Here is an 18625-nt window from a genome sequence, read left to right as displayed (position 1 = left end):
CAGTACACCTGTGGCCCCTTACATAATGTCCCTAGGAACTGTGTGTGTGTGTGTGTGTGTGTGTGTGTGTGTGTGAGCAACCGCATCACCAGGTCACACGTCATCACTACCAACTCCCGCAGGTGTTGCTAATGATGATGAAACGATGATGATGATAATGATGGCGTAATAATTAATTACTCAGATCTAACTTAATCTAACCTAATCTAATCTAAGTTAAATTAATCTAACCTAAACTAACCTACAGCAGCCAAACCTAAACTTAAATATACTTAACTAACATACTGAGCTAATTAACGATCTTTGGACAAGGTAGGTTTGCATTCTGTCCTACACTTTAGCTTTTGCCAGGCGAGATCTACTGGTGATCTGCTCTCCTATTGCACCCATCTTTGGTCATCCTCTCTTAGGGATTATGGGGAAACTTTCGTCGTGGCCCTCGACATCTCCAAAGCATTTGACAGGGTATGGCACAAGTCTTTGCTATCTAAACTTCCCTCTTATGGTTTCTCTCCCCCACTTTGTTCTCTAATCTCTAGCTTCCTTGAGAATCGATCCATAGCAGTTGTTGTCGAGGGATCTCTCTCTCTCTCTCTCTCTCTCTCTCTCTCTCTCTCTCTCTCTCTCTCTCTACCAATAGTGGCGTCCCACAGGGTTCTGTTCTTTCACCTACTCTTTTCATTCTTTTTATCAATGATTTACTTCACACTACAACGAATTCTATCCATTCTTACACTGATGATTCTACTCTTCACTCTTCTTCACATTTTCCCCTTCCTCCTAACTCAAACTAGATCTGTTTCTAGAGCTGATATCATTACTTCTATCAATGCGGATCTGTGCAGCATCTCTGAATGAGGAGGTACCAACTTGGTTAAGTTCAATAGTAATAAAACTCACTATTTACCAATTACACTTTGTAAATTAGACGATCTCCCGCTAATTACATTTCAGGACGCTATCATTCTGCCAAATTCTGAAATGAATATGTTAGGCCTCACCATTTCCTCCAATATGTGCTGGAAATCACACATCCTTAGTATAACTAAAGCTGCCTCCCGAAAGTTGGGAATGCTGTACAGATGCCGTAGCTACTTCACTCCTGAGCAGTTGCTCCAAGTATATAAGGGATTCATTCGTCCTAACTTGGAGTACTGCTCTCATATCTGGGGTGGCTCTTCCTCTGTCCAACTATTAGATAGGGTGTAATCAAAGGCATTTCGTCTTATTAACTCTCCTCCTTTAGTCGACAATCTTTCTCCCCTTTCTCTTCGCCTCAATGTTGCTTCACTCTCTCTCTTTTACAGGTACTTTAACGGACAATGTTCAGTGGATTTGGCATCCTGTGTACCGCCGGTAAGGCCGTGGGTTCGTAACACACGTCTTGCCCGCGGTGCCCACCATTTCTCTGTGGATGTCGGTCACACGATAATAACCCGTTATAGTACCTCCTTCTTTCCTCACACAGCCAAACTGTGGAATGCTCTGCCTTCTTCTGTGTTTCCATACTTATACAATCTGTCTCACTTTAAAAAGCTGGTTTTCCGACATCCTCGTGGTGTAGATTAACACAGTATAACCCTTTTCTTCTCTATTGTCAATTTCTTTCTGTTCTTCCCCCCCTCCCGGCCCCGTTGTGGGTCGTTTGACCTGTGCCCGGGTGGGCTAATTCCCGTAAAAAAAAAAAATATTGAAGGAGTTCGAAATAAAAAAGTTACCCTTAATAAATTTACCGTTTTTCTAAATGTGTATCACAGAGCATGATGAATGACTAACTTAAGTAATTTTGTTCGTAAGCGCATTAAACCTTTGAAATAAATAATAGCTTAAATTATCAAAAAGTAAAAAACAATAATGAGGAAAAATAAAAGTCTGTATGTGAATGATTAGATAGATATATAGATAGATAGACTACCAGTGTTGTCTAAAGGACCACACGCACACACATACAGACAGACACACACACACACACACACAGACACACATACAGAAAGACACACACACACACACATACACTTCCTCAATAAGCACAGTAGTACAGATGCGTCGTTCCAGCCAGCGTCACTTTACTTCCCAAGAGAGATAGAGAGATGTGCTTGGCAAATGGATCTTGCCTCTCTCCATACTAATGCCGGGGCGATGGAGAGAAGCCCCCTTGATCCTGCCCCGCGCGTGGAGAGAGAGAGAGAGAGAGAGAGAGAGAGAGAGAGAGAGAGAGAGAGAGAGAGAGAGAGAGAGAGGAAAATTCTGTACAATTGGTAACATTAAATATGTCAATTACAATTGTTGTTGTCAAAAAAAAAAAAAAATTCCCCCCCACATCATTTATTAACCTTTTTTGTTGGTGTTATTTCGTTCATTTCGACTTTGAGTGTTGACGTATATATATATAGCTTGGGATAGAGGTGGAGTTGGGTTGTATTTTGTTTCTTTTGATGATTAGGTATTTGTTGTGAGTCTCTTTGTTAATTTATAATTTGTCCCTCTTTGTATTCCTCTCTACATCTTTGTCTCCCCCCTCCCTTTACTTTTTCATTTTTTCTCCTCCTCCTCATCATCATCTTTCCCCTTTTCATTACTTTTCCCTTCGTTTTTCATCATTTACTTCCTCCTCTATCCTTCCCTTCCTCCTCCTCCTCCTCGCCATACCTCACCTCTCCCCCCTGCATCCTCACCTTCCCTTCTCTCTCCTCCTTCCCTTCTCCCCATCCCAGACCTTCCCTTCCTCATCCACCTCCCCTCTTCCCTCCTCTTTCCCCTTCTCCCCTTACCACCCCCTACCCCCACCAAAGGGAAAAAAATTACCCCCTAGAGGATCAATCAACTCCTGGCTCTCACAACGATAAAAAATATGTTTGTTGATGGTTGAGATAGAGTGTGTCTTAAGGGAGCGTGATGATGATGATGATGGTGATGATGATGATGGTGATGGTGATGATGGTGATGATGATGATGATGACGATGATGATGGTGATGATGATGATGACGATGATACTGATAAAGAAGGCGAAATTAATGTTGTTAGATGTGTGTGAATGATTGAATGTATGTATGTGTGTGTGTGTGTGTGTGTAGAAGGACACACACACACACACACACACACACCAAACAGCACCCAAAAACTTATTCCAAAAGCCTTGAGCACGAAAACTTTCCATTACTATGTTAATGAGTTACCTTGAGGTGTGATGAAGGTGTGAACTTCTCCTGGGAAAAAACACACTTGCCACTCACCTGTCATCGTGATTAGGAACCTGAGATTATATACAGGTGTGGAGGAAGAATTCATATATTTTTGGTGAGATGAAGAATGAAAGAATATGAGGAATGTGAGGAAGTGTGAGGGAATGAGGTGGCGTTGTCGAATGGTCTTCCTAGATCTCATGTGACGCCAGTTTAATAGGTCTCTGTGTTAATGGTTACGTTAGGTTAGGTTAGGACAGTACGAGGCGACTATTGGTCCTTTACACTAACAAACACGACACCAGACACACCCACACACGATGACTTGGAAAAATACAGACATATGGGATAATAAAGGATAATAATAAAGATAAATGAAGAAGGAAGACTAATACAAGGTGAAATTATTTCTCTATTTTGTTTACACTCATGAATTAACGTGACACGCACACGGGAATCACGCCAAGTAGACAGTTTCATTGGTGGTGATGGTGGTGACGTCATGGCTGTTAGTGACGTCATGGCAAGTGGTGGTGACGTCATGGCAAGTGGTGGTGACGTCATGGCAAGTGGTGGTGACGTCATGGCAGCTGGAGGTGACGTCATGGCAGTTCTGTAAACAAAACGTGACAATAACACACATTAGATTTAATAAGAGTTGAATGAATGAAAAGGGGGGCGTGGGTGAAGGATGGGACGTGGGGGCGTGTGTGGGGACGTGGGGGGCGTGTGTGGGGACGTGGGGGCGTGTGTGGGGATGTGGGGGGCATGTGCATCAAGGAATGTCATTAACTGAGGGGAGGCGCAACTGAAGTGTGACGATATTAATGCTAGCCTGGCCACACACACACGCGTTAGATGAGAGCACTTGACGTATCTAGGAGGGTGATTTCCATTTTCTGACGTGTATATGAGAGCGCAAGAGGTATGGAGAGAAGAGGAGAGAGGGAGGGAGGGAGGTGAGGGAGGGGAAACTAGGATAAGATGCTGGCAGAACCTAAGTTGGTGTGAAAGTTGAATTCTCCAAAGTTCTCTCCCGTCTAAGTTATGATCCTGAATGTTGGGGTAGAGAGAGAGAGAGAGAGAGAGAGAGAGAGAGAGAGAGAGAGAGAGCATCAGGTTATTGTCAATCTGAAATCTGCCGTGACCGATTTCATGTGGTACACGTGCAGGAATTAATCGCTCGAAAATCGGATCCATGAACAGGGAGGTGGATTTTTTGATTACCGATTTATAGGTTAAGTTAAGTGACATAAATGTGTATAAATATGTCATAAAATATCAGTTATTCCCCTCAGCGCCATAAAGTCAAACTAAGATATCCCAAACAAATGTATACAAACTGTGTTAAAGAATTTCCATATAGAGCTCGTGTATTGGTCGTCTTATAACCCCCCAACCTTTCCCTGAGTTCACATTTTGAGAGACTTTACAACAAATTTCACCCACCTAGAGCCTCAAAGTTGATAAGATCGACAAGAGGAGATAGAAGATTTGGTAAACAAGAGAGAAGAGAACAAAAGAGAAGAGATGGAGAGTTTCTGGGGTATGCAAGAGAAGAAAATAACAAGAGAAGAAAGACCTTGTGAAGAAAAATTGTCTTGAATTTGATGCTAAACTTTATGGAAGGATTTTGAAGTGTGTGTGTGTGGGGAAGAAAATAACAAGAGAAGAAAGACCTTGTGAAGAAAAATTGTCTTGAATTTGATGCTAAACTTTATGGAAGGATTTTGAAGTGTGTGTGTGTGGGGGATAAGAACTAGTGTGATTTGGTTTCAAGTGTTGGGTGTCGATAAGGTTTCACAGGATATGCAATGGTGAATACACTGCACAACTATGTCCATATGAGTGCATATCCCACACCCTCCCACACCCACTGGACACACCCACACCCACCACTCACACACCCACACACCCAAACATCTCTCACCACCCAAACAACTCACCCACACACCACCTCACCCACACACACCCACACCCACACACACACCCACACCCACACCCCACCCACACACACCCACCCACCCACACCCACCCACACCCACACCCACACCCACCCACACCCACACACCCACACCCCACACACACACACACACACACACACACACACACACACACACCCACCCACCCACACACACACCCACACCCACACACACACACACACACACACACACACACACACACCCACACCCACCCACACCACCCACACACAGCCACCCACACCCACACCCACACACACACACCCCACACACACACACACACACACACACACACACACACCCACACACACACTCCACCCACACACACCCATGTTCCACACTCCACTCCACACTCCACCCACACCCACCCACACTTACAGCACACGTGCCACCTGGCTGACACACCTCTTTTCTGTTTAGCCTGTCGCCAGCTTTGGCCTCCACTCACACAAGACCTCCAGACTCCCCCAAGCCTACTCCACCACTACCCTCACGCTTCTGCACAGTATAAGCGCCCTCCCTCCTCCGCCTCCTCCTCCCTCCTCCTCCGTCTCCTCCTCCGTCTCCCTCCTCCGTCTCCTCCTCCTCCGTCTCCTCCGCTCCTCCTCCTCCTCCCTCCTCCTCCTCCTCCCTCCTCCTCCTCCGTCTCCTCCCTCCTCCCTCCTCCCTCCCTCCTCCGTCTCCTCCTCCTCCTCCTCCTCCTCCTCCTTCCCTCCGTCTCCTCCTTCTACTCTACAGTGACGTTGCCAGAGCGTCTTTCCATGTTGGCGTCACTACATACATACAGTGGAGCCGTTATATGGAGGTTTTACATCTAATGAACCCTCTCTATAAAGTCCCAGTCCCAGTACTTACGATAATATTGTACTCAAGATTATAAGTCATCGTACTCAAGAAAAGTGTCATCGTACTCAAGCAAGAAAAGTCATCGTATTCAAGCAAGAAAAGTCATCGTACTCAAGCAAGAAAAGTCATCGTACTCAAGCAAGAAAATTCATCGTACTCAAGCAAGAAAAGTCATCGTACTCAAGCAAGAAAAGTCATCGTACTCAAGCAAGAAAAGTCATCGTCCTCAATATTTAATACGCAGAAAACTCGTCTTTCACCCCGGCTATATACCTGCAAGCGGGTGTAAGAGCTACCACGTCAATATGCCGGTTGAATATTGGCAGCGAGTGTAGGCGGGTGGGTGGGTGGGCGGTGGGCGGGGTTGGGTAGGTGGGTGGGGTGGAGTGGGTGGGTGGGTAGGTGGGCGGTAACAGGTGGGTAAAGGGTGGCGTGACCTACAAAAGTTTATTATTAATGTTCTTGGTGAAGCTGCTCCGAAGTTCTTGGTCGTTTTATGCAGGTGGTGATGTGGTGTGTGGTGATGAGGTGGTGATAATGGTATGTGTTGATGAGGTGGTGTGTAGTGTGTGGTGATGAGGTGGTGATGTGTTATGTGGGTGATGATGGTGTGTGTGGTGATGAGGTGGTGGTGATGTGGTGATGATGTGGTGCGGTAGATGTGGTGTGTGGTGATGGTTATGTTGTGTGTGTGATGCTGATGATGATGATTTGAAACAGTAGAAATTAAATTAAACAGCAAAACAGATTTAAATATGAAAAAAAAAAAATTCCTCTTCATGTATCAGTATTCGTTTACAAACCAAATTCCTCGTGCATAAAAATCAGTCCCCCAGATTTCCAGCTTCCCCCCCGTCCCCACCCCCTCCCCACCCCCTCCCCACCCCACCCCCTCCCCTAAGGCTAAATTTAGCTTACCAACGCTCCCAGTAAAGAAACTCGGTCGTTTAAAAAATTTTCCCTGTGTATCTTTTGTAAAGTTAGTGATTACTTAACTTGGTTTGGGAGGAAGGGTCGAGTCTTTAAGGGACCGCTGGACTAAACTGATTTACTAAAAGAAAAAAAAAAACTTATCACCTCATGTCCTACTGGTCTAAAATATTTTCGTTATATTAGTATTTGTTATTTTAAGGGAGATTTAACGAAATTATTTGAGTTTTGGTGAAGTTTTAGTAATTTTTCACGCTTTTACTTTTGCCTCACACTCTTCATCAGTATCATTTTCTCTGTGGCCATTATGGAAGTATCTGTCAGTACTGATTTCCCCACGGATGGTATTTTCTCTCCGAGGTGATCATCTACCACGGATTATTTCTTGGGTTGGTGTTTTGTTTTGCCCTCGCTGACAGATCTATTGAGCGTATAATTTACCTTCTTGAGACGTCAGCTGTATCTATAATCTATTTTACAAGCTTTAGTCTTATAGATTAATGATGAAATATACTCTAATCTCAAGATATAAATCAATTGGCAAAACGGAGTGAGAATTCAATAAAAACAGGGAAAGCGAAGTGAAGAGAAAGTTCCTTACAATTTGATTTGGCGCCACTCAGAGTAAACATAGAAAACTGTATTTTCTCAGACTAACACAGAGGTGGGTGGACTGAATCAATCCTGTAAAGTGTTTAGCTAATGAAGGCTCTTGGCGTTATGGCAAGAGTTTTGTTCACCTTTGATGTTTTATCGGAAGAAAAAAAAAATGCTACATCGAGGCTACATGCAATCATCCAGTTGATAAATTTCAACCAAGGAATAATTTCACTTCAGAAGCTAACATTAGGAGAGCATTTGATCATCTGGTATTCACGTGCACCAAATGACTGCATACTTACTAACACAGAAACTAAGATCGTTCGGTGAGGTTAGGTTAGATTAGGTTAATTTTAGTCCATTAGTTTAGCATACATTCACTTCTGATCATAAATAATTTAAACCATCCAAATATCAGAGTTTCCCCTTCATCTATCGGCGTAGTTCCGTTTTCTTAGACACACACACACACACACACACACACACACACACACACACAATGATATATTAAGTTATAATTAAGAATATTATCCCTTGAGCCAGAAATAAAATACAGTGTTACCATGGCCACTAAGGAAGAGTGTTACAGTGTTACCATGGCCACTAAGGAAGAGTGTTACAGTGTTACCATGGCCACTAAGGAAGAGTGTTACAGTGTTACCATGACCAGCAGGAAGCCTCACAACGGGCAACAGGAGGTCGTGCAGTATTACCATTCAAAAGTGTCGCTCCCACCTAGTTACAGAAGGATAGAGAGAGACTTGAGAGAGTGTGTGTGTGTGTGTGTGTGTGTGTGTGTGTGTGTGTGTGTGTGTGTGTGTCACGTCCGCCTATTACCTACTCGAGACCATACCTTGAGTTGGGAGGAGGAGGTGGGTGAAAGTAAATAAACAAACCTAACCTAACCCTAACCTAACCTAACCTAACCTAACCTAACCTAACCTAACCTAACCTAACCTAGCCTAGCCCTAACCTAACCTAACCTATCCCCCACCACTGCAGAAAACATAATAAATACTTCTCTCATCGATAAAAAATCCCCTCACTTTTTTCATCAACAAATAACGAAGAGGAAAAACTAACCTAACGAAGACTAATCATATACCACACTAAGATTAATTGGAGGTATTTTATGTGTGATAGTTTCCCCTCAAGACGCCATTAGGAGTTGAGAAGGACGACTAATTGTGTAGGACTGATGATGGTGGCAGCTGGTGGGATATTGCTCGGGTTACCATGAACGGTGACGAGAGGAGAAGTTGGTGGACAGTGTCTTAGTAAACTCTGACATCTGGCCACAACCTAACCTAACCTATAAACTTACTTCACTATTTAAAGGACACTCATAGCATGATCTTTTACAGTATCTACACAATACTTACCTTATCTGATACTCTCTAACGTTCCTCTGTTATAACTAGACACTTCAACAAAAAAAATGGTCTTTATTTTCTAGACTTTAAATGTATAAATATATTCAGTAATTTCACTAAATCATCAAAAATGATCAATTATGAGAGCTCGCTGTGTTGTACTTCGCCTCCATAGGATCTTAAGAACACACGGGTTAAGTTTTTCAAGTGTAACCGACCAAAACATACGACCTCACTCAGTCATCCATCCACTCCCACTGATCTTAAGCTACTGCCCTCACACCACTATAGATTAGACCACGTATTATTGTTGTCAACACTTGAACGACCTAGCAACCGTTTGTTATTTTATAGTTTATATCGTGATTGGTCGATTTTCTTGTGGATATACTGCTACTACTACTACTACTACTACTACTACTACTAGCACTGCTACTTTTTTTTTTATAAAATGGCCTCCAGCCTCAGCCAATAGCCACACCTTCGCCGCCATTTTATTACCTTAATATTAAATATCCTAATACATAAGTAGCTATCCTAGCTGTGTTGAGTTAGTTGAGCCGCAGATCTATGCGGCATTCACTGACTGTAGCCTCATAGTCAATATCTGCAACTGTTGTCGACTTTGGGGCCGATGCTCTCGTTCCCCTGAGGCAGAGCAAAGCCGACCTAAGGAGAGAGAAGGACAGTCGACATCTCATCCAGGCTGTAACATAACTTCTGGGCTGCTGCTTCTGTTCAGACAGCACCTCCGCGAGTCTGGCGTAGAAGCATCTTGCACTTGGTCCCATCCCACCAGAGGTTGTGAACACTAGAGGAGTGAAGCTGCCTTGATCAACGTTATAAATTCTCTCCCCGTATTCCCTTATCTTGTCGTTCTCGTTCCTCCTGTGTGCAGCATCGACAGCTAAGTTACGGTGACATGTGGCCATGGGATAAAAAATCCTGATGTCGAAGAAGGCTCGCTGTCCCCGCGTCCAGAATCCTCGAGCACTGACGTCAACACGGGCTTCGTTGGATGTGTTTGAAGTCCTGTGTTGGAAATTCTCACCGTCCAATGGAAGGAGGGTCGGTTCTACCCTGACATCACGACAGATTTCCTTCATCATAGTTGCTGTGAGATCCCTTACTTCGTCATGCCTCATGCATATGAAGTCCCCTTTCTTGCACACCATGGCGTGATCGACGTCATAGGAAGAGCCACACACGCATTGGGAGGGCAAACCTTCTACTGGCCGACCGTACCTTAGAGCAATAGCATCTGTAAATTCTTGTTTATTGAGACTGAAACCATTTGCCCTTATCGGTAACGTAGTTAACCAGTTCGAGGCGCCCACCTCCTGCGCTATAGCTACTTTTTTTTCAAATTCTCTGGTACTTGCAGCAACAGTTGCTGCAACTTATCACTTTGGCCTTGCTGTCGTTCTGTCGTAATGGACCTACGAATCTTGTTTACCTCACTGGTATCCACCTCCCCTGTTGCGTTCTGAGCTATTATGTGGTCCGTGGGGGCTGCCGTGAGCTTAAGTGAGTTTTGATGCTCAGTGGCAGCAATCTCCTCTGATTGGTCAATCCCATACCTCCCAGTCTCGGTGGTAGTGCAAGGAGTGATCTTTCTGCTGGGGTTAAGTGAGGGTGTTTCACCAATTTGGGAATTAAATTGACACTGATAGCTTCTTCCAGAGGGTGGAGGAGGGGTCCGATATCAGGGATAGTACGCATCAGGTAGTTCCAACGATGCTTGACTCCATGGGTGAATGCCGCAAAAGCCGCATGTGGCTCTGTGTTCGCAATCTCAGACAGAGCTTGAATTTTCCTAACCCACTCATTCACCTTTCCCATTACGTACTCGGTCTTGAAGTCCTAGATGTCTCTGGCCGTTCTTTGTTATTTTGACCTCACTTCCGCCAAACACCTCCATTGGCCGTTCATAATGTTCTGGCTTGTACTACTACTATTATTACTACTACTACTACTACAGATACTTGGAAGACTCTGGCCAGTAACATGTAAAAAGTGTGTGTGAGTGTCTGAGTGTATGACTGTGTATGTGTGTATGTTTGAGTCTGTGTGTATGACTGCATGTGTGTGTTTGTTTTGTGTGTGTGTGTATGTGTGTGGATATGGCGAAGGTTTCTATCTATCTATGTTTGACTATTGACAGAGAGAGAGAGTTGTTGACGCTTCAGGAGAGAAAGTTAACAGTGGAAACCTGGTCTTAACTTTCTCCAGAATCTTCTTTTCTCTCTCTCTCTCTCTCTCTCTCTCTCTCTCTCTCATTTTGAAATCTTGTCAGGTAGCTCCTTTTTGCTCCTCCTGTCTTCACTCTCTCCTCACTTTTATTTTCCTCAGGTTAGTCAGGAGAAGCAAACCAGGGAGGGTAGTGACTTAGTGAAGCAAGCCAGGGAGGGTAGTGACTTAGTGAAGCAAACCAGGGAGGGTAGTGACTTAGTGAAGCAAGCGAGGGAGGGTAGTGACTTAGTGAAGCAAGCCAGGAAGGGTAGTGACTTGAGTGAAGCAAACGAGGGAGGTAGTGACTTAGTGAAGCAAACCAGGAAGGGTAGTGACTTAGTGAAGCAAACGAGGGAGGGTAGTGACTTGAAGCAAGCCAGGGAGGGTAGTGACTTAGTGAAGCAAGCCAGGAAGGGTGTGACTTAGTGAAGCGCGGGAGGTAGTGACTTAGTGAAGCAAGCCAGGGAGGGTAGTGACTTAGTGAAGCAAGCCAGGAAGGGTAGTGACTTAGTGAAGCAAGCCAGGGAGGGGTAGTGACTTAGTGAAACAAACGAGGAGGGTAGTGACTTAGTGAAGCAAGCCAGGAAGGGTAGTGACTTAGTGAAGCAAGCCAGGGAGGATAGTGACTTAGTGAAGCAAGCCAGGAGGATAGTGACTTAGTGAAGCAAGCCAGGGAGGATGTTGATGAAACAGTGAGGGGAACAAGAGAGGAAAAGGAGAGAAGATGAAATAAAGAATGAGAGAGAGAGAGAAGGAGGAAGAAAGAGGAAGGAGGAAGAGAGAGAGAGGGAGGAAGAGGTGAGAAGTTGGAAGGAGGAGAGAGAGACAGAAGAGGTTGGAAGGAGGGAGGAAATGGAGAGAGAGAAATGAGAGGTGAGATATTGAAGGAAAGAAGGAGGGGGTAAGAGGTGAAAAAAGAAGGAAAGATGAGTAAGGAAAATGAGGAAGAACTAAGATTAGAGAGAGAGAGAGAGAGAGAGAGGCAATGTCAATATTTCATACCTGTTCTTTACACTTTGTTACCTTTTAATCAGCAACTGTCAGTAGCATTTTCCACACACACACACACACACACACACACACACACACACACACACACACACACATATGTAAACTCACCAAATACACACTCCTTGTTTACTTCAAGTTTACAATGTACGTGGTTTATGTACACTTGGGAAACAAAACCTCCCCACAACGTATAAAAACGCACACATGTACACGGAAGAGGTAGAATAGGAAGAGAAATTACCTGGAACATATTGGAACTTTTGAGAGAGAATTTTTTTTAGCAGAGTTACCCTTTGAATAACATGAATCTGAGCCGTTTTCTTTGATGGAGTCTTATTTATATGGTCTTTACGCTATTGTTTCTGATATAATAGTGTATTGTATCTTGTTTTATAGGGAATTTAACTAAAGGCTTCAGAATTTTCGATCTATTTAATCCGAAATCCGGTTAAAAAGGATATTCTAGACTTACTTATAGCCAATATTTACACCTAGAATTGAATCCTACTAAATAAACAAATTCGCACCGTGAGCTGTATGTTGGTGGTATTTTTGAGACCCTAGTGTGCAGTTTAGGGTCGAGGTGGTAATAATATCTAACCTAAACCTAACCTAAACCTAACCTAAACCTAACCTAAACCTAACCTAAACCTAAACCTAACCTAAACCTAACATAACCTAACATAACCTAACCAAACCTAACCTAAACCTATCCTAACCCTAAGCTAACCTAAACCTAACCTAACCTATCCTAAACCTATCCTAAACCTAACATAACCTAACCTAACCTAAACCTAACCTAACCTAACCCTAACATAACCTAACCTAAACCTAACCTAACCTATCCTAAACCTAATCTAACCTAATGCTGGTGATGTTAGTGGTAGTTGGAGTAATAGTAGTGATGATACTGGTACTGGACTCAGGTATTTCCCCCCACAAATGACCATCACAAAATCCAATTACGATGAAAAAACAGATAAAAAAAAAACGTAAAGAAAAAAAACAAAAAAAAACAAAGCAATACAAACAGTGAAGGTGTTGATTTACAGCCACACAGATTAAAACACTGTCAAACAACCAATACACTCTCCCTCTGATGTGGCTGACAAATTCAACTCTTGCGGTACAATAAAATTCGACGAAATAACACATACAAAACCTAACCTAACCTAAGCTAAACTAACCTAACCTAAGCTAACCTAACCTAACCTAACCTAACCTAACCTAACCTAACGATCAATCAAATATTAATGTTGTGGACCCCAGCAGTGTTACCAGAATCAAGGAAAACCCCAAGACGTATTGCCAAAACCATGCTGTGTGTGTGTGTGTGGGTGGGTGGGTGGGTGGGTGGGTGTGTGGGTGGGTGTTTCAGGCAGTGAGTGACTAGGGCCCCTCAAGGTCAATGACACTCCAGAAAGGGACTGTCAAGGTCACCCTCATTAAGACTCCTGCAACGTGACTGCTGCCTGTAAGGGTGAACTGTGGATGGTGTCAGAAACCTAACCTAACCTAACCTAACCTAACCTAACCTAACCTAACCTAATCTAACCTAACATAACCTAATCTAACTTAACCTAACCTAATCTAACCTAACCTAACCTAACCTAACCTAACCTAACCTAATCTAATCTAATCTAATCTAATCTAACCTAACCTAACCTAACCTAACATTAACCTCAGTGAACCCCAAACAGTGTTACCAGAGCCAATATGGAGGCCATCAGTGTTACCAGGTGAGAACGGTGCCTCCCGCCATCACCTGTACCGGATGTAATATGAAAAAGAAAATTGCGGCAGTAACAGGTATTGACAGAATGATGGGGAGGTGTTCTCTCTCTCTCTCTCTCTCTCTCTCTCTCTCTCTCTCTCTCTCTCTCTCTCTCTCTCTCTTTCCTTTTTTAAACCTCCTTTTGTCCTAATTCTTTCTCTCTCTCTCTCTCTCTCTCTCTCTCTCTCTCTCTCTCTCTCTCTCTCTCTCTCTCTTTCCTTTTTTTAAACCTCCTTTTGTCTAATTCTTTCTTTTTCTCTCTCTGTCTCCCCTCGATTTCTCTCTCTCTCTCTCTCTCTCTCTCTCTCTCCTTGGTGGTTTCCAAGTCACGTTCCACACTATTTTCCCTAACCTAACCTAACCTGTGTGCTTAAGTTACCAGATTTCTTAAAGACGGTCGTGAATGGTGGGCTGTGGTTGCCATCCCTCAGGCCTTAGTTACAAGATGAGTCGAATGCGTTCTTGTATGTCTAAATATTGGTGTGTGTGTGTGTGTGTGTGTGTGCGTGCGTGCGTGTGTGTGCGTGCGTAATATTCCTCTATACCTGAAAGAAGACAAATATGGCGAGAGAACTGTACACTGACTGTAGATGAACTACCAGAGGTCAAAGGTTAAGTTCAAAGCTGACCAACTATAGGTCAAAGTTCACGATATCTAATAAAGCCTTGACAAACGACTGAACTCAAATGTTATGTGAATCTACACCATCAACACTGCACGAATATACAGACATACAGACATACATATGGCTTACATGACGCTTAGACATCCAAGTTTATTTTCACCTTAGGATTATCCACCTTAATCCACCCTAATCTAACCTAACCTAACCTACCTCCAATCAGGTAAAATAATATGGGGTGTCCAATCTTCATGTAATCCAAGAATTAATGGATCTACTATGATAAAACTCTATACAGGTGAGCTATAAGGTCAAGGTCACAACTTTTGACCTTTGACCTTACTGATACGAAATTTGAATGTGGTGTTTTTATTGCTCACACTCCTGTCAGTTCATGAAAATCAAATCGACTGGTTTTTTTTTTTTTACGTATTTTCCTCTCACGGACAGGCAATCAGACACTAGGAAACGATTGTAATATCCCTCTTCCCCTGCATGACGGGAATAATAATAATCAATAGAGAGAGAGAGAGAGAGAGAGAGAGAAGAGACCACATTTCAGTGCACCATATCATAAAATATTTCACTATACCTCCAACACCTTTTCAATATATACCATAAAGGCTTCAACACCGTAAACATCTGAGACCCCCCCTCCTCCTCCTCCTCCTCCTCTCTCACCCCCTTACCCCTCACCCCTCACCCCTTACCCCTTACCCCTTACCCCCTTCCCCTTAACCTCCCCTTCCTCCTACCCCAAAGACGGAGACTGACAGTATGGGAGAGACAGATCAATATATACCATAAAGGCTTCAACACCGTAAACATCTGAGACCCCCCCTCCTCCTCCTCCTCCTCCTCTCTCACCCCCTTACCCCTCACCCCTCACCCCTTACCCCTTACCCCTTACCCCCTTCCCCTTAACCTCCCCTTCCTCCTACCCCAAAGACGGAGACTGACAGTATGGGAGAGACAGATCTTCGTAAACACCTTTTGTAAATAAACGTGAAACTGAACACAGGTCGGCAGGCTGATGGAGAGGGTAGGGTAGGGTCTCGTTCTTCGGCCAGATAAATGATTACTGAGGGAAGACAGAGAGAAGAATGGATTGTTGGAGCTAATGGTCATATGGTGTCTGTCTGTTGCTCTCTGTCTGTGTCTGTCTGTGTCTCTGTATCATGCTCTCTCTCTCTCTGTCTGTCTGTCTGTCTGTCTGTCTGTCTGTCTGTATCTGTCTGTCTGTCTGTCTGTCTGTCTGTCTGTCTGTCTGTCTGTCTCTCTGTCTCTCTCTCTCTCTCTCTCTCTCTCTCTCTCTCTCTCTCTCTCTCTCTATCTCTCTCTACTCACTAAGGCGCTGGTTGCAGAAACTCAATGGGTTTTTTGAGTAAGTGAGAACATCGCCTGAACTGTAGAATCCCAGCTGGTATGTTTCTCAAGGTTGGACAGAACAATATCGCTTTTGATGAGAAATTCGCGAGTGTAAACAACAACAAAAATAAAAAAAAAAATCTTCATTTCAACATAACAAAAAAAAATTTTCCTGTGTATTTTTAGAAAGTTTGTGTTTCGTTGTTTAATGGACTATTTTTTTTTTTTTAGATATTACAGGGTGTTAAAAGATGATTATTTTGGCCCTATACGACAATACAGGGTGTCTAAAAAAATGAAACCTGTTATAGACGATAATATAAACTGAAGTTATTTATGTTTCTTATGTCAATACGGGTTTTGTTGTGGAGGGAAGTCCTTTGATCTGTTATGACTTGGTGTGTGTGTGTGCGTGTGTGTGTGTGCGTGTGTGTGTGTGTGTGTATGCGTTAGTGACTTGATTATTATGAAAAGTCGTGTTTGTTTTGTAGTGCACATACCACCACTCAGCACGTCCACCAATTGGCTGCTTCCTCCTTTTCCTCCCCGTCTCTGATTGGTTGATGAGCTCAGGGACCATTCACATAGTAGATTGAATCGGATGAACAGGTATTTTGAGGACAAGCGACGGTGATGATGGGTGAGAAAAAGACGCACACACACACAGACACACACACACACAGACACACACACACACAGACACACACACACACACACAGAGACACACACACACACACAGACACACACACAGACACACACACACACACACACACACACCTACACACACACACCTACACACACACACACACACACACACACACACCTACACACACACACACACAGACACACACACAGACACACACACACACACACACACACACACACACCTACACACACACACACACACTACACACACACACACACACCTACACACACACACACACACACACACACACACACACACACACACACACACACACACACACACACACACACACACACACACACAGAAAACAATAAACAATTTACGAACGAGAAATTGCGTTGACTCAGGCGACACTCGTGGAAAAATATTAGAACACATTACTAGTAGTTTAATTTCCTGTCGCCGTCAACGAAGACTTCTTAAAATGAAAACACACACACACACACACCTATACACACACACACACACACACACACACACACACACACCTACACACACACACACACACACCTACACACACACACACACACACCTACACACACACACACACACACCTACACACACACACACACACACACCTAGATGATACATTCTGTGACTTGTGATAATTTATGTATATGCTATGGCTGATAAATAATGCTATGAGTCGTGTTTACATTTTATATTGATATGAATGATTAAATTTACATTGGTTTCGTCCGTGTACGTTGTTCTTGTACGTTCGTGTGAGTTCGTGTGCGTTCGTGTGCGTTCGTGTGTGTTCGTGTGCGTTCATGTGCGTTCGTGAGCGTTCGTGAGCGTTCGTATGTGTTTTTGTCCGTTCGTGTGCGTTCGGGAGTCACCAGAAAAAAAAGGAATAATTAAAACTGCAGAAGCAATAACACACCTGGATCCATATATATCAGATAGTTAAGACCGCCTCATTAACCTGGTAAACAAAGACTCCAATTAACCCCCAATTAAGCCTCTAATTACCCTCCCTAATTACCTCCCACTTTATCTCCAAGGTACAGGTAAATGACTACCTTAAACTCTACCACTTAATTGACGATTTACTAATAGCCCAATTATCAATGTAAAAAAAAAGTACAGTGATTAATTCGGTCGATTACCTGGGCGTGAGAACGAGCTGTGAAAACGACCAATTAAAACCCCGATTATGAATTATTTCCACCAATCCCCTCTCTCTCTCTCTCTCTCTCTCTCTCTCTCCTCCCCCCTAGAGAAAAGATCTATCAGGGGTAATAAACACAAGGGTGAGATTACTATGTTTAAGTCTATGGGATTACCGACTTATAGACAGTTTAATGTATGATTGGTATAGTCTTGTCTTGCCTTGACGATGTTAACAATGCAGTGGAGGTAGTCTGATTTTTTCTGTTTGTTTGTTTGTTGTTATTTTGAAACACCCTAACGTTTACCTGAGTTTGGTTAGGTTACGTTAGCTTTAGGTTAGGTTAGGTTAGGTTAGGTTAGGTTAGGTTAGGTTGGTTAGGTTAGGTTTGCAGCTGTGATCAGAGAAGGCCGTGACTTGTATCTGTAAGCGAGGCGTAGGCGAGGTTGTGTGTATGAGAAGCCAGGTTGAAGTGCTGTACTGCTGCATAATTCACCTTAGGCAGCTGCCGTGTGATCTTTTCCTCATGGTGTGTGTGTGTGTGTGTGTGTGTGTGTGTGTGTGTGTGTGTGTGTGTGTGTGTGTGTGTGTGTGTGTGTGTGTGTGTGTGTGTGTGTGTTTCATTCATATATCATCAAATGTTTTATTTATTTGTCTGTTCTCTGTGTCTGTCTTTATCTACCTGTCTATTAACAACTATATCTATCTATCCATCTATCTTTCTGTCTTTCTGTCTGTCTGTCTGTCTATTGCAAACTTTTCTCCTTTTTTTAATATATATCACTGTTTTTTCATGTATCAAGCTTAAATCCGCTTTCAAGCTTAACCTGGGCAATTAATTTTACCTGTGTTAGGGTCTGTCTTAAGGCCCTTACAAATCAATTCA

Source organism: Homarus americanus, unplaced genomic scaffold (genome assembly GCF_018991925.1).
Source record: "Homarus americanus isolate GMGI-L3 unplaced genomic scaffold, GMGI_Hamer_2.0 scaffold43243, whole genome shotgun sequence".
In the NCBI taxonomy this organism is placed as follows: domain Eukaryota; kingdom Metazoa; phylum Arthropoda; class Malacostraca; order Decapoda; family Nephropidae; genus Homarus; species Homarus americanus.
Note: the sequence above shows the minus strand (reverse complement) of the source record.